This window comes from Dasypus novemcinctus, chromosome 19 (genome assembly GCF_030445035.2).
Source record: "Dasypus novemcinctus isolate mDasNov1 chromosome 19, mDasNov1.1.hap2, whole genome shotgun sequence".
Lineage (NCBI taxonomy): Eukaryota > Metazoa > Chordata > Mammalia > Cingulata > Dasypodidae > Dasypus > Dasypus novemcinctus.
The window spans coordinates 34,410,799-34,434,418 of NC_080691.1; the positions used below are offsets into that span (position 1 = coordinate 34,410,799).

The 23,620-nt window shown below is 54.3% G+C and overlaps 1 protein-coding gene and 1 long non-coding RNA gene across 2 annotated transcripts in view; one reads left to right on the top strand and one right to left on the bottom strand.

Moving 5' to 3' along the window:
- KIAA1671 (KIAA1671 ortholog) overlaps window positions 1-23,620 on the top strand; it is a 211,500-nt gene that overhangs the window by 152,964 nt on the left and 34,916 nt on the right. The window lies entirely within an intron of this gene.
- LOC131274597 (uncharacterized) lies at window positions 6,367-7,812 on the bottom strand. Its single transcript, XR_009181863.2, has 2 exons — window positions 7,520-7,812; window positions 6,367-7,044 (listed from the first exon to the last, which is right to left on the bottom strand). It is a non-coding gene; the product is annotated as an uncharacterized lncRNA (long non-coding RNA).

Sequence of the window (23,620 nt, forward strand, 5' to 3'; positions counted from 1 at the left end):
ACCAGCTTGATTTCTAGAAATGGCTCTTCCCTGGGCACACCTATAATTTACCATCCGTAATTCCTCAATTAGTAGCTAGGAGCCTCTTTTCTTTGCTTCTGCTCTGGGGAGGGTGAGGGCTGTGTTGAGGCAGCTGCCTCCCCCGCCCTCTGTGGACATCTTGGCAGGAAAAGCCTGGAAGATTCTGGAACTTTGGTGCTGGGTTCAAGGAGTGTGCAAAAGCAGCTGCCCTGGTGGGTGATAGGTAAACAGAGCTTCCTTATTCATTAACGGGGTTTTTGTTTCTGTTTTTTTTTTTTTTTAATGGGCCCTGGGAGCAATTGTGAACAGACAGCTGAGGAGCAGGAGATGGGCGTGGCGTTCCTCTCCCTGGAGGAACGCCTGTGCCTCGTTTACTAGATCACCTCGGTCATTCTGGTCCACCCCTTTCGTGTTACGACTGGGGATGTCGACGGCCAGAGAGGGAGAGGGACCTACACAAAGTCACACAGCCAGTCGGCGAAGGAGCCAGGCCTTGAACTTGGCTTTCTGAATTCAAAGTTGGGGCATCCAGAGACCAGGCGATTCTTGACCTGGACATGCCTCAGAGCTGAGCAGCAGACATTTACGGAGCTCCTTCGGCTTGCACAACTGCAGTCAGCCGTGTGAGGTGTTGGAGATAAACGAAACTCAGTCCCTGCCTTTGGGAAACTTTCAGAAAAGTGGTGGAGATTCAGGTAGAAATCAGGTAGAGCAGGGTTCATCTCCCAGCTGTGCAACCTTGTACCACTGTGCCTTCACTCTGGGCCTCAGTTTCCCCATTTATAGATGGTGGGTCTCGTGTGACCTCTTAGGGTCCACAGACCCCTTTGCTAGTCAGGTGAAGACGACGAACCCCCAAGTCCACACTATGCTGCGTGTTAATAAATCCATCACACCTGCACCAACACGTCCCCACAAGAAGAATGTTTTCTTGATTTTCAATTCAAGCTCACGGACCCCTGGTTAAGAGCCCCTGTTGTAAGCCCTTCCCAGTGGAATCAGCCTGGATCAAGTCCCTGCTCCGCTGTCTACCAGCAAGGCCGCCCTCCTCTCTAGGCCTCAGTGTCCCCACCTATACAGAGAGAATCATGACACCTAGCTCGTGGTGGGGAGAATTCCATGTGAGGAGGTGTGGCTCGAGATAAGGCCTCCACCTACCGTATGGGAGGACTCGGGTTCGATCCCCGGGGCCTCCTGGTGAAAAGAGAAAGTGTGCCTGCGCGACCAGCCAGTGCCACCGCGAGTGCCTGCGTGGTGAGCCGAGTGCCTGCGTGGTGAGCCGAGTGCCCGTGCGGCGAGCCGAGTGCCCGTGCGGCGAGCCGAGTGCCTGCGTGGTGAGCCGAGTGCCCGTGCGGCGAGCCGAGTGCCTGCGTGGTGAGCCGAGTGCCCGTGCGGCGAGCCGAGTGCCCGTGCGGCGAGCCGAGTGCCCGTGCGGCGAGCCGAGTGCCTGTGCGGTGAGCCAGTGCCCGTGCAAATGAGTCACGCTGCAAGATGATGACGCAACAAAAGAGAGATGAAGAGGAGAATCAAGGTGAAGTGTAGCAGAAACCAGGACCTGAGGTGGTGCAAGTGACAGGGAACCTCTCTCCCCGACAGGTCTCCAGGATCGAGTCCTGGTGAATCCTAGAGGAGAAGAGAAGAGAAAAAGAGAAATAGATACAGAGAATCACACAGTGATTGGACACAGACAGCAAAAACAGCTGGGTGGGGGAGGGGGAGGGGAAGAAAAAGTTTTAAAAAGTTACTCTTAAATGTAAAAACTTCAAAAAAATAAACCTCTTGGCTCAGTGCCTGGCTCAGAGGTAAGCGCTCAGTAGCTACCAGTCATAACTGCTCCACTCTGCCTGGCCCTCCTTTCCCACCTGCCGGGGCTGCTCAGCCCTCTGAGAGAACGTCCCTCCTCCCTGCCTTTGCACAAACAGTGCCCTGTGTCTGGAGTGATGGGACAGAGGCGCGGGCTTCGCTGTTTCAAGGTGAGGACGCCTTTGCCCAGCTGTGCTGCTTTGTTGCTGGAACGATGTCCCCCATCTGCCCCGGGTGTTTCATGCATCAGGAGACGGGGGTGAGGAGAGGAAGGAGAGCAGGTGGGCTCTGCTTCCCACCGCTCACAGCCAGCGGCCTCCTGCCGCCCTCCCACCTCCTTTACTGTCTACCTGCTTCCCCACCCACCCCCAAGATGTGCCACTCTGAGCCCACCCCCTGCCCTGCCCCTAAGCTGCTACTTGATCGAAGCATATTTGGGGTTCATTAACAACCCCAGCTCATCAGGAAAGAAACAACAATTCAGGGTCAAGCAGGAGGCCTTCTGCTGTGAAAGTGTGGGAGGGAGACAGAATGGTTGGAGATTTTTCGTATCCTGCATTGCATATTTTTTTTTACCTTTTCTCATGCCCTTTTGTGGGAGGACGGATAGAAAAAAGACTGGAGGCTGTTAAGAGTTCATTTAATGAGTTTCCTAATCTTTTCATATAGTGCGGAGCCCCGTGGATTTTCAGCTCAGCACCATCAGATGAAAAATGTAACCCTTCCAGGTTTCTGAGCTGAATTGCGGGGAAGAGTCGGTGCCAGTCAGTGGCATCTGTCCACCAAGGTGGGGGCAGAAGGGATAGTGGGCACGCACAGGCAGGCAGGCGTGGTGTCAAACCCCGGTGCCACCACTTCCTCTTTGAGCTGCTGTGTCCCTGGTCCAAAACGGAACTAAAGATCCCCACCTGCTAGGAACGTGAGGACCAAACTCAAACTTTGGTGGGCACCAGGCGCACCTCGAGTGCTGGTTCACGGGAGGGCGCCAGGAGCGCGTGTCCCCGATTTACCCTTGTCCAGGCATTTTGATGGAGGAGGTCATGCTGGCACCACCCTTTGAGAAGCAATCCCTTAAAGCGGTTCCCTCAGTCAGCAAATATTTACTGAGCACCTACTGTGTGCCTGGCACAACTCGAGGCCCTGGAGTTCCATCAGAGAACCAGGCAGAGTCGAGTCCATCCCTCACGGACACTGTCGTTACAGAAGCACCCACGGTGCACCCGCCGCAACGAGCATCTGGCGGTTGAACGAACGAACGAATGCATGAGTGTGTGATGCGTTAATTCCCTCATGGGAATGGGGCAGCCATCCTCCTTTTCTAAATCATGGATGTGCCTCTGCACCTTCTCCTGGATTCTGTCTGAACCTGTTTCACCACAAAGCAGTACTGAGACGCGGTCACGGGATTAGGCAGCACCTGGCCCATCGGGATGCATGCACCCGCTAAGCTTCTGGGTGGCTGCCAGCCAGGTGTGTTGGGTCAGTGGGGGGTACACTTTCTTGCCAATACCTTGGTTTGGAGAGGCTCATGCTTTTCAATCCAGAGTTCCCCGTTCGACAGCAAGCTCCCCTTGCAGGTCAAGGGGCGACTCAAGGCCTGCTGCGGTCAAGTCTCAAGAACTTGACGGTCAAACCTTGTCTTGACCAAACAGAGAAAGTCCAGCTTTGTTCTCCCCTCTAGGCCACTTGGGTGTCCTTGACTGCCCCCGCCCCACCCCCATTTCTATGCCTTTCTCCTCCCCCCCACCAAGAAGCCAGCTCTCTGGACCCCAAGGTTCTCGCAGCTCTGCTGAGCGCACAGAATATTTGTATACCTGGCAGCATGCTTGTGTCCCACTCCCTTCCGGGGGCTAATCGAATCCTTTTTCGAGCTAATGTGAGGTTGCCAGAGGGGGCTCCGGAAGCCTCCTGGCTAGCTGACTTGGATTCGTCGCTGTGCATTTATTCAGCAAACCGTGGTTGAGGAGCTACCCCGGCTACATGGCACCAGTGTGTCCTCAGGCCTGACGTCGTGGAACCCTCTTGGTGACCCCAAGGCTGGAGAGGGAGGGAGGCGGCTGCACTTAGTGGACAGGGCCCCTGGGCGCCGAGGCGGGGCTTCTGTGCACTTGGCCCTGCTGGTGAGTTTGGGGGTGCTTGATCACCCTCCTCTCTCCCGGGACCATGACTGCCAGGAGCACAGGGCCCTCTTTCTCTGCTCTGTAGAGTCGGTGAGCGCCCGTGGCTGAGCATAGAGCCTGGAGCCCGACGGCCTGCGTCTGAATTCCAGCTTGGCTCCCCACGACCACGGGACTCAGGCAAGCTGCTTCCTGGCTCTGTGCCTCGGTTTCCTTATTTCTAAAATGGGCATAATAGTATGTACTCCATAGGGTGGCTGTGAAGACTGTGTCCATCGCCATAGGTAAAGCACCTAGAACCATCCCTGGCGCGTGGGAGTGGCAAAAAGTGCTTATATCGATATTAGTGTCGTCGTATTCACATCCATGTTATAAATAAACATATAAAGTATTATAAAATGCAGAGACCGTAAGCATACAGCTTGATGACTTTTGAGAAATGGCCACGACAGTGTAACCCACACCGCTTTCTAGATCTAGAATATTCCCATTATCCCAGAAATTTCCCTACTGGCCCCACTGCCTGCCCCAGCACTCACAATAAACATTTCTTGAATGAATGAGTGAATAAATGAATGAATGAATGAATGGATGGATGAATGAATGTTTACCAAGGGTCCGTTATGTTTGATCCCAAACCTCTTTACTCTGGTTCTGTCTGTAATTGTCATTATGTAACTTGATTAGCCATTACGTGAATGTATGAACTAATAGTGGCAAAAAGAGAGTTGTCATACTGTGAAAACTTAATTCAGAGCTTGAAAGGATTCCATAAAGGCAAACTGCTAAAAAGGTATTATTGTCTTATTATGACAGAGGAGACTGTGAAAGGTTGGGGTGAAATGTCAGAAACATCTGGGTGGATTCTGCCCCCCAGGACTTCCGCAGCGTGTGTACCCTGCTCAGGGCTCAGGCCCTGCTGCGTGCCCTCCCTGTCACCCGCGGCTGGGAGACCCCAGTCTCCAGGGAGAGAGCCCCTCTCCCTGGGGCAACAGAGAAGCTTAGAGTCCCAGAGCTGCAGACGGGGGAGGCAGGGAGGTCTGCAGAGGATGTTTATCTAGCCTGCGACCGGGGAGTAAGAGGTGGAATTCCAGGGCTTGACCCCACACCTTGTAGATCAGATTTCTGTGGTTTTGCTTAAAGAGATTTTTCCAAAGCTAAAAAAGGAAAAGTGGAAAACCGCTGCCGTGGGGCTTTCTCCAGGCCTCCCTTAGAGACCAGGGGTGAGGTTCAAAGGGGGTGAGTGCCCTGCTCCGTCCGAGGCCACGCCGTGGAGGAGGCTGTTCCGGGCTGGGCGTCCCCTCCCGGAGCTCTGAGCCAGAGTCCCCGTGGTAATTTCCGCCCAGGAAGGCTGGGGGTCTCTGGCCGGGCATTTTCCAGCCCCAGGGAGCGGCAGGTCCTTTTCCCTCCCTGCCCAGGCGAGGGAGGCAGGTTTGCTGGGCCCCGCGGTTTGCCCTTTGCAGAGCTGCAGTGGTGCTGTGGGTTTTGGGGTTTTGAGCGCCCCAGGCCCCCCGCGTGTGCCCACGGGTAGCGGCCACGCCCGCAGGCTGGAGCGGAGGTGGAGGCGGGTCCCTGCCGCTTCTAAGCAGACCAGGGCCTCGGTTGGGGTTTCTCTACCTCCAGGGCCTGGCAGGCCGCACAGAGCGGCTCGTTCCCCTGGGGAGCTGGCGATGAGCTCACCTGCAGGCCCCGGCCACGTGGCCAGTCGGGGAAGGGGCCCTGGCGTCAGCTCGGGCTGATGTCACCCGGGAGTCATTCAGTGCCAGGGGCCACCTTCGGCCCTGGCCTCCCGCCCGCAGGTCGCCGACGCCCCGCTTTGTTGGTTGTGTGGGGCGGGCGCGGGGAGCGGCCCTGTGGTTGGTGGAGACACAGCGTCGGCCTCACCGTCTGGGAACAGGGTGACGCCATCCCTCTTCTCAGGCCGTCGCGCAGACTGGCTGCCAGCTTTGGGCCTGGCGTCCCATCCCAGCGGGGCCGCCTCCTGGCCCGGCGGCCCTGGGCACGTGACTTGCCCCTCTGTGCCTCCGGTTCTTCCTTCCTGAAAGGGGGTGACGGGAGCATCACCCGTAGGGTTGTAAGAACGAAACCGGGCGGCACCCGTGAAACTGCTCAGGTTGCCTGCCCTCAGGAAGCCCTCCAGGACTGCTAGCCGTTGCTGTTGATGATTATGGTTATTATTATTAGGGTAGAGATGGTTACTAGTGTTGCTTTTGTTCTCCCAGAATTGATCTGTCATATATATTTTTTTAAAGATAGGCCCAATTGGACCCTTTGGGATTCCCTCCTTGTTTGAAATCAGTGCTACGCAACAAGACGCCTATAATCTGCAAACAAGGGGCTTAGGTGGTTTTCAAAACCGCTGCTCTGGGAAAGCCCGCTCCCCGCCCCCAATGCGCAGGCCCCTGTTAGAGAACCGAGGCTCTCAAAAAACGCAGGTGCCGGGACCCCTCCAGGGAGTGAGTTCCCCAGGTGCTTCTCATGTCCAGGCAGAGCTGAGAACCACGGGCCCAGAGAGCAGCAGGAGCCCAGCGTCGGGCAGCGTCGCAGGAGAACGCCAGCCTCAGGAAGAGAGAGCCCGGGGGCCGTGGCCTCTGCTAGACCCCTCGGGACCTCAGTTTCCTGCTCTGTGAATGTGTCGGGAGGCTGTCAGGAAGGTACGGGACCCCTTAGAAGGCTGATGAGTCCAAGGTGGACATTTTACAGATCGGTTCCCTGGATACACCTCTGGGAAAGGATCTTAGACATCCAGCCAGCCAGCCCCACCTTCTCTCTACTAAGGATTCCCATTATTGGTTTTCCTTCTCCTTTTTCTGGTCTGGGAGTTGCTTGGAAATCTTTGGCATGTTGAAAGATGCTCCATGAATCAAGACTATCAGAGACAGTGCATTTCAGAGTCACTTGGTCAAACAAGGTCCAACAGTGTTTTTAATGCAGGACTTGTCAGAGCCTTTAATTGTGCGCCATTGCCTTATGAACCTCCAGAGAAGTATTTCTGAGGCCTCAATGATGACAAGTTCTGTGTGCTGTAGATCTCCTCAGTGGCGGCTCACCACAGCGAATGTACACACCAACTGTAAGGCGTCCACTTTCAGAAAAGAAAAATCTGGAAAAAAAAAGAAATGTGCCTCCAAATAGACAGATTCAGGCGTGCGTTGACTCCAGAATTTACAAAGTGTTGCGCCCGATTGGTGTCTTGCATAACACATTTGGGAAATGCGCCCAGGCACTTTTTAAAATTTTCCCCTTTAGAATGATAGAGATCGGCTTCCTTCAAAGGACCGTTCTCCAAAAGAACCTGCTTTTCTAGAGTAAACACGAGTTCTTTCCCTCCTCTATTTTTGTGTGCCAAAGAGGAAGATAATTAAGCCACTCCCAGTCAGGACACTGATACCCTCCCCAGGGGCACAGGGCGCCCCAAGGTTCTAGAAGAGGAACCTGCCCTCTGGTTTGACAGACCCCCGCTCTGTGCAGAGAAGCAAGGGGAGGCCCACAGAAGTGACTTGGCCAAAGCCCGGCCCCAGCCCCCTCGCCGGACCTCGGGGTTCCTGCCGCTGCCCTCTGTTGCTGAGAAACCTCACCTGCTGTTTGCTCGGCCTGAGCCCGGTCGGCCTCCAGTTATTATTGAACCCAGTGAAGGTTTCTGGGAACAGAGCAAATCCGGAGAGTTTAATTATGAACCTGCCAGAGGGCTTGGCAGCTGGACTCCTGTGTTTACCACGGGCCAGGCTGGCAGGCGGTGCCCGGATAACCGGGAGGAGGCGGAGCCCATCTCCCCAGCCCTGCTCTGCTGGGGTGTGTGTGTGTGTGTGTGTGCCGTGTCCCCTGAAATCCGACTCCCCCAGTCCCTTTCACAGCCTTGTGACTGCATAAGGTTTTCTTTCTTGTTTCTAAGAGTGCCGGCATTTTGTTTGCTGCGCTTTTTATCCATGTGTCGAAAGGAAATCGTCCCTCAGAGACCCGGCAAGGAGAAGTTCAGTGTCTCTGATGTGGGCGGATCTAAGCAGAAGTTTTGTCACCTCTTCTGTTACCCAGCACTTAAAACCAGACTGTGAGAGGAGCAGTACAGCTGAGATGAGGCCGATGCCATGGGCCAGGGGAGATGGCTGGGGAGAGCGGCAAGGCATGCTGGGTGGGGTCGTGGGTGCAGACCCAACTTGAAATCCCAGACCCGCCACTTGCCAGCTCCAAAACCGTGGGCAACTCCTTAGCGTACCTGAGCTCCTTCCTAGGTAGGATGGGGTAGTGACGTGCACACCACGGACCTGGCGCGGCGATTAAAGGAGGTAGTGCGGGGGAAGCGCTGAGCCGAGGGGCTGCCGGCGGGCACCGTAAGTGCCAGCCGTTATCCTAATCGTCGTGGTGTGCGCTCCGTCACGTAGGTGTGCCCGCCAGGTCCCAGGGAGACTCACAGACTTGCCAGGGGGCTAGAGTGGCATTAGGATTAGGTATTCGTGACAATTCCCCTCTGCACCCCCATCTCCTTTCCTTTATATTTGCAAAGATTTGGGGGGTAGTTGGCAGCTGGGGCTGTTAATTGGAATCTCTTGCCCTGCATTGGATTTTCTGTGCTTCTGGTAGTAGTGGCTGCTTGTTTTTTCCTCTGCATTCACACTTTGGGAGTTTCCTTCCCACTCTTTAAATCTAAAGAACCGAAGCTAGACGTGTGACTAATTTACGCCTCCTAATTGGGGGTAATATGACCTTTTAGGTGTCATTAAAATGGCAGCTACGAAAAGAAGATGTTTCTGGCCCACACGTGTTTGCGGGGTGGGCATCAGTCCTGGAAATGGTCCACGAGAGCACGTCCTGCCTGGACGGCCTCTGAGGTGCCCCGTCTCCCAGTCACACAGCAGCCTTCCCCGCGGCATTGTGTGCCTCCATGGGCCAGGTGCTGTGCCCAGTGCTTCCTGTGCTATAAGGCTAGCTGTCCTCACAGCCTCCCTATGGGGGGCGGGGGCGGGAGCATTGTCCCACTTTACAGCTGTGCAGACTGAGGTGTGGGGCAATGAAATGAACCGCCCCGGGTTGCTCAGCTGGGAGGCCACCAAGTCAGAACTTGACCTAGGGCTTTGGACCTGAGCCTGTGAGCACCGCTAGCTTGCCATCCCACTTTGGGCTGCAAACTCTGCAGCTGACCCGAGCTTCAAACTGGAAACTGCCCTAGCCCTATTTAAAGAGGAAGAAGAAGGAGAGAGAGCTGATGTCCTTGTGTGCCTCCTCAGGGCCTTGTATGTCCTTTCATACATTCCCTCATTACGTTCTCTTCCTTATTCTCTCCCTCCTTTGCTCTCTTTCTCTCCCCGGCTCTGTTTAGAATTCAAACCCAGGCCCGGCTGATTCTGAGCCCATGCTTTTCTCCAGTGGCATTTCTGATCCTGCCCCCGCAGAGGCAGGAGGGATGGTGTTGCTCAGGAGTTTGGTGTCGTGGGATCAGCCCTAAACTGGGGGTCGGGCCCTTTCTCATTCTGGCAGAGCCTCTCTGTGGGGCCAGGGAAGATGGTGTCCCTGTTTTCTCAGTCCCCGTTGTTCCAGTGGTACAAGAAGGGCTTGGTATCCCCGGTTCCTGGGACTCTTCGTCCTGCTGACATTTCACGTGTGTTCTGATTAACTGAAAGATGCCAAGGTGTGTGTCCTGGAGAAGAAGATGCTCCGGGCAGATGTGCCGACCTTCCAAAGGGAGGGATGAAGACATCTCTTCTGTCTACCAAGGCAGATCAACAGCAACTTACTTGTTTTACTTATCAGCAAAAGAAAAACTCTTCCTTAGCAGTAGAATAGACAGGGATACGTGTCTGAACCTCTGGACATCCCGGATTACACAGCCACTGCCGACATTAGGGAATGTCAGGTAGTGGGTCTGCTGTCTCTGGAGGTAAGCAAGTAAAGCACATAGATTCCCACCCACCTGCTAACTCCGAGTGACTTGGGGCAAGGGGCTTGTGGGCTCAGTTCTGTAATTGATTTTTTTTTAAGATTTTTGTTTTATTTTATTTATTTCTCTTCCCTTCCCCCCCACCCCGGTTGTCTGTTCTCTGTGTCTGTTTGCTGCGTCGTCGTCTTTGTCCGCTTCTGTTGTTGTCAGCGGCACAGGAATCTGTGTTTCTTTTTGTTGCGTCATCTTGTGTCAGCTCTCCGTGTGGGCGGTGCCATTCTTAAGCAGGCTGCACTCTCTTTTGCACTGGGCGGCTCTCCCCTCAGGGTGCACTCCTTGCGTGTGGGGCTCCCCTACGCGGGGACACCCCTGCGTGGCACGGCACTCCCTGCGCGCATCAGCACTGCGCATGGGCCAGCTGCACACGGGCCAAGGAGGCCCGGGGTTTGAACCGCGGACCTCTCATGTGGTAGACGGACGCCCTAACCACTGGGCCAAGTCCGCTTCCCTGTAATTGATTATTAATGTCTGCCATGGGCAAGGGAGTGTAGTTATTGACTTTCTGCTTTTATTTATGCTGTTTTCTAAAAAGTAAGCATTTGTGTTTTCAACATGAAATTGTGACTAGAGTTTGTTTATTTTTAACAGGGGCTGGGAGGGCATGGGTGTCAGCAGCCACTGACTTCCACATCCCGAATTCTCTGTCCCATGTTACAGGTCTATGGGGTCTCTCTGTGAAGAGCAGAGGCTTTAGGAAAGGAGCATGGGGCCATGGAATCATCATTATTTTCATGAAACCTCTCTTTTCTTTCTCTCAGTTTGGGAACATTGGGCAATAGCCAGTAAATGAGCTTAACAGAAGGGGGTGATAAACAAGAACATTTAAAATCAATCTCTTATGTGTCTTGACAGGGCACTGTTGTATACCTGCTTAATTTACAAAGCTTATTATTGTTAATAGGTGAATTGGACATGCACTGGGGGGTCAAGGTGGGCATAGTTTACAAATTCTCTGTTATTTTTCTTTCTGCTCAACTACTGTTATTAACCCCCAGGACCTCATCAAGTGATTTCCTTTCAGAGCAAAATAAAAGTTGCTCAATACTTCCTGGGAGGGCCTGCCCTCCTGCCCAGACCTGCCATAGCCGGGGAAGTGTGCAGCAAGTAAACAATTTACAGAGGGGGAGGCTGAGACCCAGAGAAGTTAAGTGACTTGTGCCCCATGTCGCAAAGCTGGGAAGTGACAGAGCTGGGAATGGAACTGAGCTCTGTCGACCTTAAAAGCGCAGCTGTAAATGTGTCCAGCGTATGGCCGTCTCTCAGTAGATGTTCAATACGTGAAGGTTCGTTTTTCTTGTAATTATCTCAAACACAGTTTGCCTCTGTATCTGTCAGGATAGGCTAGGTTATGCTGCAGTAACAAAAAATCCCATGAATTCTCAGTGACTTAAAACAGAAGAAACAAAAGGAGGGAGTTTATTTCTCAAATGCGTTACATGTCCACTAACACTGACTAGCTCTGTATTCCAAGTCATCCTCACTCAGGCTGGGGCTGATGAAGCAGCCTGCCTGGGATGTGGCCGAGCACCTGGCTGAGGGAAACAGAACCTGGATAACCATGCACTGATTCTTCAAGCTTCTGCCAGGGAATAACGCACATCACTTCCGCTTACGTTTCATTGGCTAGGACAAGCCACGTGACCTTGCCTGAGCTCAGCAGGGCCGTATAATCCTAACTTTGGCAGAGGCAGCAAATGTGTGTGCCCCATAGCACTGTCTGCCACGGCTGCAGTGGGACCTTCTTGGAGTCAGTTGTAGAACTGAGTCTGCACAAGTCCATCTTTTCTCCCACATAGTACCAGCCACTCTGTTTGATTAACTCTGTCCTTGTTTCTTGGATTTATCAAGGAGGCCTGAGTTGAACACACACCCATGCTCAAGAACAGCATTTTCATTCAGGCATTTCTCTTCATTCAGACATTTTCTTTCCTTTATTCATCTTGTGGTTCAACTTAGAGGAGGACTGCCCACCGCAGTGGTGAAAAGCCTTCAAATACCAGGTTCTTGAAGAAAAGCAACCGCGAAGTGCTGCTGAGTAGCCCTTGGGACCTGCGTTAGGTCGTGGAGGCCGGGAGGCACTTACTGTACGCCTGCTGGGTGCCAGAAGCTTCTGTGCCGGAATCAGGGTGTCTGTGGCTACACAGCTGCTCCAGGAGGGCTCGGGAGATCTTGGGGAGCTGCTGTGTCTTCAGGGGCTTGGGAATTCCACCCCCTGCCTGCTCATTCCTCTGAGGGCCCAGGAGAGCCAGCTCCAGTGCTCAAGCACAGAGAAGCACCAGCCAGCTGCCGAGAAGCAGAAAGCAACAATTAACGTGGGTTTTAGGCAGAGTCTTAAGGGGTCTCTTGTGCATTTGAGCTCATCTTTCCTCGGCCGGGGATCTGAGAAGGCTGCTTGGAAGATGACTATAAAAGGAACACTCACTCCCTGGGGTGCTCAGAGAGGCAGTTACAGAGGAAGGAGGGGATCCAGGCCCCCTGGATGTGCTCACCCTAGCAGGCTACAGGAAGACGGGGGCCTCCTCCTCCTGTGTCAGGACAGTGCTGCGTCCAGCCTTGCTCCCATGAAGAGGAGCCCTAGCAGAGGCGGGTGCCATGGGTACAGGCGAGGCCTAGCAGGTGGGTGGTGGGGGCTGCATGATGTGAAGGTGGGGGTCTGACAGCCTTGGATTTGAATCCTGTCTCTACCACCTGCTTGCTGTGTGACCTTGGGTAAATCACCCTTCTTCTCTGTGCTTTTGTTTCCTCCTCGTTGAAAGAGTGATATTCATCAGACCTCGGGGTTGTCAAGAGGACTTAATGGGACCACTCATTTATTCAGACAATGGTTGCTGTGGGCTATGTGCCAGAGTGACATCCAAGAACAAGCTAGACATGATCCCTGTCCTGATGCAATTTGCTTTCCAATTTGGGTGGAAATGGCAGACAATAAGCAACTATCACAAATGATGTTTAAACAGAGACCTGAATAAAGCAAAGGAGGGAAGGAGGGGGTGACGCAGATATCTGAGGGAAGAACATTCCAGAACAGGGAACAGCAAGTGGGAAGGCCAAAAGGTGGGGTGTGCCTGGCTTGCCTGAGGAATCACAGGGAGGTCTGTGTAGGTGTGGGGTGGGGGCCAGTCAGTTAGAGGGAGCGAGTGAGAGGCCGGGAGGGAGTCATTTATTAGTTACTACTGCCGCGTAACAAATTACCACAAATATAGTAGCTTAAAACAATGCAAGTGAATTATCTCACAGTTTTTGTAGCTCAGGAATCTCCAGGCTCAGCTTAAGTGGGTTCCCTGCTAAGTTGCAATCGAGGTGTCAGTCGGGCTGTGTTCTCAGCTGGAGGCCTGACTGGGGAAGAAGCCACTGCCAGCTTACCTGGGCGGCTGGCAGAACCCAGTCCCTTGTGGTGGCAGGACCGAAGGCCAGCTGGAGGCCAGCCTCCAGGCCACCGCAAGTTTCCTGCCACACGGGCCTCCCCAGCGTGGCCGTTTATGACGCTTAGGCGGGTGTCCACGCAAGACAGAGTCATACATAATGTAACGTAATCACAGTAATAGCCCATCACCTTTGCTGTAGTCTCAGAAGCAAGTCACTGGTGGTGCCACGCTTGAGGGAAGGAGAACACACAAGGGCGTGAACCCCAGGAGACGGAAACCCGGGGGCCACCTTAGCGTGTGTCCACCGCGGGCAGTCAGCGAGGGGGAGAGCTCTGTGCTGGGGAGGTGGGGAGCAGACGACAGCGAGGTCTAGGGGGTTTTTCTACCTGCAGTGGGTAGCCATGGGGGGCTCTTGAGCAGGGGCGTGGCCTGCAGCATTGTACCTGCGTCTCAGGAGGCACTTCCTCAGTGGTCACTGTTGTCAGTAGGAACAGTTACTCCAGCTCCTGGTGAGAACATTGCTCAAAAGTGTACGGGCGGGAGAGGTGAGGGGGTGCTGGGAAAAATAATGGTCTCTTTCAGGATCACACTGGGACTTGCTGTGTGACCCTCCCCTCTTGGAGCCTTCATCCCTCGCTGGACCGTGGGGACTATAAAGCAGAGGAGAACAGGGCTTACTCAGCACATAGTAGGTCCTCAGCAACCCGGGAGGCTCAGACACTCAACAATCAATCACAGTGGTAAATTGCCCCTATGGTGTGATTGATCTCAGTTTTGTAAAATCATACGTAGAAAACTGACGGGGAATAAATTTACCCACACTGTAACAGCACTTCTCTCAATAGTGGGGTGGTAGGTGATTTTCATTTTCTTCGTAAATTTGTTTTTATTTTATATCTCTTCATATCTATATTTATAATTTTAAGTGAACACATATAACTCCTATAGTCAGGGGGAAAAATCCCGGAGTACCAGAGCGTTTTTGGGGACATATCCCTTTTCTATCTTCTCTCCCCACAACCTTCTGTGTACAGCTGATTCGGGGCTGTGTGTCTTCCCCCACATTTATCTCATTTAAAGGAACGGCCCACTCAGCTAGATTTTCATTCTCTAAAGTCTGGAAGCTGAGGTCCGAGTGTTGCCAATTTAGACCACGGGCTCACAGTCCTGTCTGGCATTGTGCAAGGCTTAGGGTTCCAAAAAACATGAATTTGCACCCTAGCTCCACTATGTGTGAGCCGATGACTTTGGGCAAGCCCCTTCCCCTCACCAAGCCTCAGTTTCCCTGGCTGTAACATGGGAATAGGCATAGCCCCTACCTCATAGAGGCAACGGGGAAAGTGGATGGGATGAACCAGGCAGAAGCCCCTCGGAAGCTTTAAAACAGCACCGACATGGCTAGTATGTGCCCAAGATTAGGAAATAACGAGCCACAGATTCCCGTCGGGCATTTCTGAAGGCAGACCTCTAACACCTGAGAGGCCCTGTGATGCCACACTTTGAATCCAGGCGCTGGGCGGTGGGATGTGTACAGCGGTGGCGACTGCCGGTTGCCGAGCAACGGGAAGCCCATAAGTGGTTTATATTCCAATCTGTCGGAATGTTTCACTGCCCGGCATGGCGCTGATGTTCAGCCCCATGAAAAGGGAAAAATGAGCAGCGTACACAAAGCCGTGGACGATGTGCCAAGTTCGCTCCCATTTCGGAGCCGCCTCAAGCCACAAGTAAGATTTTGGAGGCCATAATAGTCGTGAAACCGATCCTCACACGGCAGGGAATGAGTGGTCACCATGAAGTTTCGACACTGCGCCATTCCACTGGCCCCGGCCTCCGTCTTGGCCCGGGGGCCTGAGGGCAGCAGGGTGCGGTCAGCTTCAGGCCTCCCGTGCTGCTTAAACCAGGTGGGGAAACCCAAGGCGCCCCCGTGCCTTCCCTGGGAGCCGAGCAGGGAGCAGCCCTGCAAAAGCAGACTCAGCCAGGTCCAGCACGCTTGTCCACCACTGCTCATGGAAGCATTCGCCGTGGCCCACAGGTGGGCCACAGCCCAAGTGTCCGTCGGCAGACAGATGGATAAGCAAAATGTGCTATAGCCATACACTAGAATATTTGGGTCCTAAAAAGGAATGGAATTCTGATACATACTGCAACCTGGATGAACCTTGAGAACATTCCGCTAAGCGAAAGATGCCAGGCACAAAAGGGCAAATTTGGTGCGATTCCACTTACATGAAATATGTAGAATGAGCAAGATATGAGAGACGGAAAGTAGATTACAGGTTGTCAAGGACTATGGGGAGTTACTGCTTTAATGGGTAGAGTTTGGATGATGAAAACATTTTGGTGATGGGCGGTGGTGACGGTGACTGTAAAATCAATGCCACTGAATTGTACACTTAAAACAGTAAAAATGACAAACTTTGTTATAAACTCGTTACCACACGATACGATTTTTAAAGGGGAATAAAAAGCAGACCTAGCTGGTATAATTCTCCAGGGGGAGGGGTTTTTATTTTTTTGTTAAAGTCTCCTGGACGAATGGTTTCCAAACCCCTTCTCCATCATCCATTTATTTTACGAATATTTTTCATGCTCGTCCCCTGTACCAGGCACCAGGCAGGGTGAAACAGGCATAAACCCTGTACTCACGGAGCTTCCAGTTGGCCAGGGGAAGAAAACCCTGAAACCAGAGAACTTACCAACACCCAAATGATTCCAAAGAAGAGGTGTTAGGGAGGAGGCAGGAGGGTCCTCGCTATTCCCAGATGCCAAGGAAGGAGCTGTGTGTGGGTGACCTCCAGGAAGGGGGCGCAGAGCCAACCGAGGCCCAAAGTCGGGGCAGGGCTCACCGAGGTCCCCAAGGAGGGACGGCCACATCTGCAGCTAATGAAGGAAGCTCAGACTACATGGTGACATTTTGAGAAGGCTACGTTTATTCAGAAAGGTCTGCCTTTTATTCCAAAATTACATTTGTCGTTATTTGAGGGTGTAAGAATATCAAACTAGCCATTTTTTAAAATGAAACGACGTAAAATTGAAGTTTTTTCTTTTTATCTATTATCCCAAGTTAGCAGATTAAAAAGCTGGCAGCCCAGTTTGCCCACTCCCGGTCCACCTCTCCCCTCCCTCCCCCTCCTTCCTTTCTATAAATTGCCGTGGGCTGTGAAACGCAAAATGCTGGTCTCTGCTTGTCTGGTTCCAGCATCTTAGTTGACAGCTGTGATTTTTCAAGCCCGGGGACAGGCCCTGTCTTCGCCGCCATCACACCCACACCCCTGCCGGTCATCATGGTGTCTGCCTCAGGGTTCTTGAGGGAACTCTGTGAAAGCCTTGCCAGGCACGTAGAGAACAGGCCATAGATGCACTCTTTCGTTCTTTTAACGTTATCTGAACTCTTTTTTTTCATGTGCCAAGTTTTTCTCCCTTGCTTCTTTTGCCGACTGATCCTTTTTCCGGAATGTCCTAGCCCGCTCTCACCATCTTTACCTCTTGCCCATGTCCCCATCCTTTGAGGGCCAGTGCAAATGCCTCCTCCTCCAGGTAGCCCTCCCTGCTTTGCCTCCCCCCTTTTCCAGGCAATCTGCACTCGCTACGTGTAACTCAGACTCTAGTGGTTTGCTGGTGCATCTGGCTCCTCTGACGCACCCCTGGAAGGGGCTGTGTCCTGCTTGTTAACGTTGCATCAGCTGCCAGCCCCAGCTCTCTGGGGTTCAGGGCCTCACTGTCCTTCCATTGGGCCCAGCTCAACAAATGACATTTCCCCACCAGGCCACAGAGCAAAAACTCAGGCTTTGCCAACACAGAGTGTGGACTTTTAGGCGGGGGCACTTTTCAGAGTCACATGGCACCATCCCCCACGGGAGGAGAGGCGAACTTGCCAAACCTAAAACAGACGTCTGCACGGTCTCCCCAACAGCTGAATGCAGTGAGTACGGTTATCGTCCCCATTGTACAGATGGGCAAACCAAGGCCTGGCAAAGCAGAGGGACTTGCCTGGGCCCCGCCACCAGGCATAGGTGGAGCAGGGCTTGGAATGCAGGCCCGGCCACACCGGGGCTCCCATCTGGAGCCTGACTCCTCGCCTGGGAATCCCACACAAGCCTCGGGCACTGCTCATTCACCCTCATCTTGCCAGGGTCCCAGTGTTGCTGGAACTTAGCATCCAATGTCGTTTCCATGCAAGAATGGAGAGCAGTAAGGGATGACCTCCAAATTCGGGGGGATGTGCCCTCTTGCTCTTGCAGTGCTTAACCAACCTTGGCCAGGTCCACCTTGACCCAGGTGCTGCCAGGACTCCCTTCCCTTTAGGGACACCAGATCCTGGTGTCCCCAGAGCCACCTGACAGCCACAGGCCCACCTGAGGCCTGGGGCCCAGTGCGGGTTCCCTAATTATTGCTGGAAACCCATCCCTTGCCTGTCAACACACTATAAATAGGGAGCTGGAGGAAGAATTTTTTAAAAAAGCGCCACTGGCTCTTTTCCCCAGTGGGGGTGGGTTGAATTAAAAAATCATCAGTCTCAGTATCACAGAGTTGGCCCTGGGAGAGGCCACATTATCCATCGTTTTCCTTGCCATCAGCAGCACAGGATGCAAAACTGGATTTTGGGGGTGAAAGTCCTCAGACAACCTGCCCCTTGGGACTCAGCAGTGACTGTGATTTCCCCAAGGCCATGCCTGCTGTGCCTGCCTGCCCCGGGGATGGCGTAGCACTGGGAGTGGGAGGGGCTTATCCTGGCGGCCAGGGCCTTCAGGAGGGAGACAGCAAGTAGCAGCCTCCAGCGTCCCCTTTCAACACTGACGCCCACTCCCTGGGTCACCCACGCAGATCGCTCTCCCTCTTCGGGCCTCGGAATCTTGTCTCTGAAACGAGGTCCCAGCCAGCATCCAGGCACTCAGTGGAAAACCCGGGCTGGAGAGTGGAGCCCTTTTTAAAAAGTTTTTATTTACCCCCCTCCGAGATGGCTCTCTTGTCTGTCTGCTTTAGGAGGCACCAGAAACCAAACCCAGGACCTCCCATTTGGGAGGCGAGTGCCCAACTGCTTGAGCCACTTCCGCTCACAGTTGCAGCTCATCGAGGCTCTTTGCTGTTTGTCTTCTTTAGGAGTTACTGGGAACTGAACCCGGGACCTCCCATGTGGGTGGCAGGTGCCCAATTGCTTGAGCCTCATCCACTCCCCAGTTTCCCCAGTTTTTGCTGGTGAAACGCATGAGGGTGTGCACACATGCACTTGTGATTTTCTTTGCAAGTTACCTGTGCAGAAAGTCAGCCTCTCACCGACAGTTCTTTCCAGGTAGGACCTTCTCAACAGCGTTTAGTAGAATCTACTAAAAATTCTAGAAATAATAATAAAAGTTGTAGTAGTCGCCCCCTCTAAGAGGGGAAGCCAGTTGCCTAAGGCACATAGGCACACAGCTGGTACACTGCAGAGCTGGAACTTGAACCCAAGTCCCCCTGGCTCCAGCCTTCCACGTCCGGTAGCCTTTGCCAGACCGTTACTCAAACAGATCCCCGCCTGCAATTCTTTGTTTAAAATAAAAAATCACGGTGCCTTTCCTAGCCTTGCCCCCAGGCCTCATCAGCACACCATTGAAATGTTACTTATCTTGGAAACATCTGGGAACAATAGACGTTCCAGGGCCAAGCTTGCTATAGCCAAGCTGGGATCTGGTTAGAAGAATGCGAGGCAGGGAAGGGGCAACAGGAAGCAGAGGGACTATTTGGGTTTGACTCCCAGCAGTGCTGGTTATAGCCCTGGGCAGATCACTTCCCTGAGAACCTCAGTTTCCCCATCCCGAACACGAAACACTGGCAGTGGATAATGGGCCCCACCTGTCCCTGGGAGCGGAATGTTTTAAATAACCGAGAGACTGGAGACCACATTTATGAATGCACCCAGCAAAGAGGCTCACACGTAGACAGTCGGTGCCCAATCAGTGTTTAGAGATAAAACAAAGTGCAGCAGGGACAGAGTGGACGTCAAGGACCTGGGTGAGCGGGGCAGACCTCAGCCCTGGCCCCCTGCCCGCTGCTTCTCGCCGGGAGCCGCCCTGTCTCCTCTTCAGTGGATTATCATCTGCCCTGCAACTAATACTTTAGAAGTTTAAACCGTGATTGTATTTGGGAAGCTCAAAATTTAAGAGCCAGTGGAGGGGATGCTGGGTTTAGAACGTGCCTTGGGGACGTGGGGGTGGAAGGCGGACAGGGTGAGCAGGAACTGCTCAGAACTCTGAATGTCAAAGCGCTGCAGGGGGTGAGATTAAGGTTTTGTAGCAGTTGCGCCCACCTCCAGGGCTTTTGCCTGGGCCACCCCCTCCTGGGGTGCCCCTTCCTCCTAGATAAGCTCCCGGCTGCCACCTCGAGCTTGGCTCAGGTGTCACCTTCCCAGGGAGACCCCTCTGATGGCCTGTTTAACATCGCAGCCCCACCCGAGCCCCGTCCCCTCCCTGCTTTGTTTTTCCTCCCAGCCCTTGTCTCCTAGCAGCCCACACTGTAATTTACACTGCTCTGTATTTTGTCAGTTTACCCCACAGAATGTCATCTCCACGAGGGCGAGGACTTACCTGCCTCACTCACTCTTCTCCCCCATGCTTGCTCAAATAAATGATCCCCAGAAAGGAAGGGCTTCCTTTGTGCCAGAGGCTTTGTACTCAGTGTTTCGTTTCACCTCTAATACCTGGAAAGGTGAGTTCTTTGGTCCCCATTTTACAGATGAAGGCATTGGAATTTGCCCTTACACCTTTATGTCATCACAGGGCTTGTCTGTCCTCTCTTCCCTCCCTCCCCCCCTTCCCTTTTTTCTTCCTTTCCTCCCTCTTCCCTCCCCCGCCTTCCTTCCTCCATTCTCCTTCTCTCCAGCTCAGACATTCAAGAAGCACCTACACTGTGTTAGCCCTAGGAAGAGGGAGGTGAACCCCATGTGGCTCTGGACCTCAGGGACCCCAGCTGGGGAATGGGGGGAGGGTGGTCAGAGCTGAGCACAACTGCGGCTACCCAGGGTCTTCAGTGCTACGGGATAGGAAGGAGACTGTCCTTCTGTGCTGTGGAGAGCTGGGTCTTGAAGGTAGCATAGGAGTCCCCCAGTGGATAAGGGGAGAGAAGGGCAAATGGGCAGAAGACCGCAGCAGCGGGTGTCAGCACTGCTCGTCCCCACACGGGGTTCCCAGTCCCTGGGGGCTGCAGGTGCCGAGCCAGTGCGCTTGGACTTTACCCCACCAGAGCCAGAGCGGCGTGGGCCTCGGAGCTTCGAGCGTGCCTGGGAGTGCTGCCCGTTGGAGCCTTGAAAGCGTAGGATGGTGCAGGGGCCAGGCCGAGGCGCTCGGGGCTTCTGCCCTCCCAGGATTCTCCATCTTTGTGGCCTCGCGACTGCATCTCAGCCCCCGTAATTGCTCCAGTTTACCCTCCAGAGAACCGCGCTTACTGCGCAGGCTTTGTTTTCCGGAAGCGGAGCGCACTCAGTGCTGCAAGGAGTCTTAAGGTTGCTGTAAGTTCCCAGGGCTCCTCTGGCAGGTGGTGGCTCTGGGGTGAGCTATACCAAGGACTCCGGAAACCCCCAGGTCCTAAAGGCGCCTTGTGTCGTTCTGCCTTTTGGGCTTTGTGATTCTGACTTAGGAGTCAGCTTCCTGAGCGCCTGCTTCGTGCCAGGCATGTACATCATGAAACGCACCGCGCTTTATGTTAACTCACGCAGTGCTGGCCTCACTCCTGCGTGCGGCCACTGCTGTCTGGTGCACTGCGGCTCAGAGAGGCAAAGGGACTTACCCAAGGCCACGCAGCTTCCAATCCTGCAGAGCCAGGGTCGGAGCCTGGCTCTGGCTGGCCCCAGGGCGCCTGTTCAGCCTTCTCTGAGCCCCCGTGGCCTGCAGTTAGCTTCCCTGCCTGGGCGGGACCAGCTGCCCATCGGAGGCAGGCATCTTCCCTCCCCCAGGAATTCACTGAGCCCTGCCTCCTCCCCTCCCTTGAGCTCTCTGTCCCACTCTGGTTCTGGCGCCCACCATCTCCCCCTTCCCTCCTCGGTGACCCTCCCCTGAGATTGGAGTCCGGAGCCCCGGCCCACATTCTCCAGCCGGTGGGCACCAGCCTCTGCTTGCCCTGCCGCTTCTGTCTCCCTCCATTTCCCTGTGCCTCTTTGTCTCTCACCTGGACAGTTGCTCCCTCCCATTCATCCTTTACACAGCAGCTGGAGTGTCATTCTCCCTCCTTGGAATAATCATCCATATAAATTGTACTTCGTCCCTTCCCTATTTAAACCTGCCCGTGGCTTTCTGTCACCCCAGGATAAAGTCCATATCCCATGTCAAGGCCCTGCCTGGCCCGGCACCTGCCTTGCTCTCCCCCGTCTCTGGTTTGAAGCTCATGAACTCCGGGCTGCTTGGAGTTTCTTTGTCCTTTCCTTCCCTGGGCCTTTGTCTTAACCTCCCCCTCCTTCCCCTGGCTGACTCCCACCCTTATTTAAAAGACTCAGCTGTACCGTCACCCCCTCCAGGAAGCCTTCCCTAACCACCCCTTGCCTTCCTCTGGGCTGTGTCCATTCCAGCCCATACGGGTCTCAGCCGTTGCCCTTTCCATGCCTGCATGGCCGTCTTCCCGACCCGACGCCTCCCCAGGGAAGACGTCTGAAGCATCTCAGCACCCCTGGGCACAGCCATGGCATGTAGGCGCTCAAGGAGGACTCATTATCCTGGAAAAGCTCCAGGCGACCTATGAACCTCCCTTCGGCTCCAGCGTCTCCAGAGCCTGCGGCGTGTGTGACCCACGTTGTTTTTCTCCCCTGGGGTGCCCTCGGGTTGTCTTGTCTTGTGTGAGATGGGAGCCCACAGGGCGCAGCACGAGTTGGTCCAGATTGCAAGGCCCCCGACTGCCCGGCGAGGACCCCATTCTGCAGGGGAGAAACTGAGGCCCTGAGAAGGGCAGTGACAGCCAAAGGAACGCAGCTTGTACGAAGACAGCCAGGGTCCGGGCCCCTGCCCTCTGCTCACCCTGCTGGGCTGCGGGTGCAGGGCGGGCTCGGCAGCCCTGGGCAGTGGGAACCGGCCCCCCCACCTCCTTGCCCGAGGCCTGCCCTGCCCGCTCCTCCCCTGGACTTAGCCGCTCCACCCCTCCCTGACGCAGTCTCCCGTGACGCCGAGGCCTGAGAAGCACAGAGCCGGCTACGGCTAAACGCCAGGGCAGGAGCGAGCCTGAGCCGGTGGGAGACTCACCGCCAGCCCTCACGCTGACCCGAAGTGCACGGAAGCGGTCCTAGCAGAGTCCTGCTCCGCCGACCCCGGGCGCGTGCCTAGCTGGGTTTAGGGGTGCGTTTTGGGTCCTTCGTTCTTTCTGATTTTGAGAGAATGACATGAAGGAAACATGCTCATGGTGGAGAAATATGACATTATAGATGAGAAAGAAGAAAGGAAAAAAATCATTCAACTTTCCAACACACAGATGCCACTTATTTAACTCCTCTGCTCAGTCTTCCCTTCCATAAAATGGAACACCAGGATTGCCACCCCTTATCCACCATTCAGAAATGCAAAGAGCTCTCAGTGGAGGCAAACCCACCCTGTATGGATGCGAGGTTCATTGAGGTATTTACTTACCCTGCACGGTGTGACTGTTTGTATGTTGCTGCTGAGATATTAACGTGTGATCATTATATGTCGCCGCAGATAATAACGTGTCATCAGCCTCTTTCTTCCCTACCCGCCCGCCCCCGCCCCGACACTATTAAAACCTTTTTCCTTTCCTGATTGCTCCCCACCGCCAAGAAATTTCACTGCCACAGATAGACTATTTGTCTGTTTAGTGCTGATTGCGTAACTGCTTTCTTCATACACAAGAAGGGTAGGATTCTTTGTATCCCCAACAGCCAATTTTCACCCCCTTGGGGGCAGCCTCACCCCTGCTGAGAATGCCTGGTGGAGACAGGAGTTTCCCACCTGGCATGATTTCCCCCCCGCCAAGCAACACTTGGCAGTGTTTGGGGACACTGTTGGTTGTCACAGCTGGGTGGAGGGAGTGGCGTGCTCCTGGGACCCAGTGGACAGAGACCAGCGCCGCTGCTGACCATCTCCAATGCCCAGGCAGACCCCAGGACAGGTCGGAGAGGCCCAGCCCCGGGGGCCTTCTCCATGGACAGTGTGTCCATTTACCCCTTTCTAAGATCTGAAAAGTCTCTAGTTTCTAACGCACCTGGCCCCCTAGTTTGAGGTCAGGGCCCCTGGAGCTGCGACACTGGAACCCACTTCACAGGGTTGGGGGCGCCCCTTTGGGAACCGACGCAGCTCACACAAGTGGAGCCAGAACGTCCAGACGCCCGGTGCCCACAGTCCCCAGGCCTGGGGACGGCGCCCTTGCGGTGAGGAGCCGGCCCCTCCGCAGGTGGCCATCCCGTCTAGCTTCGG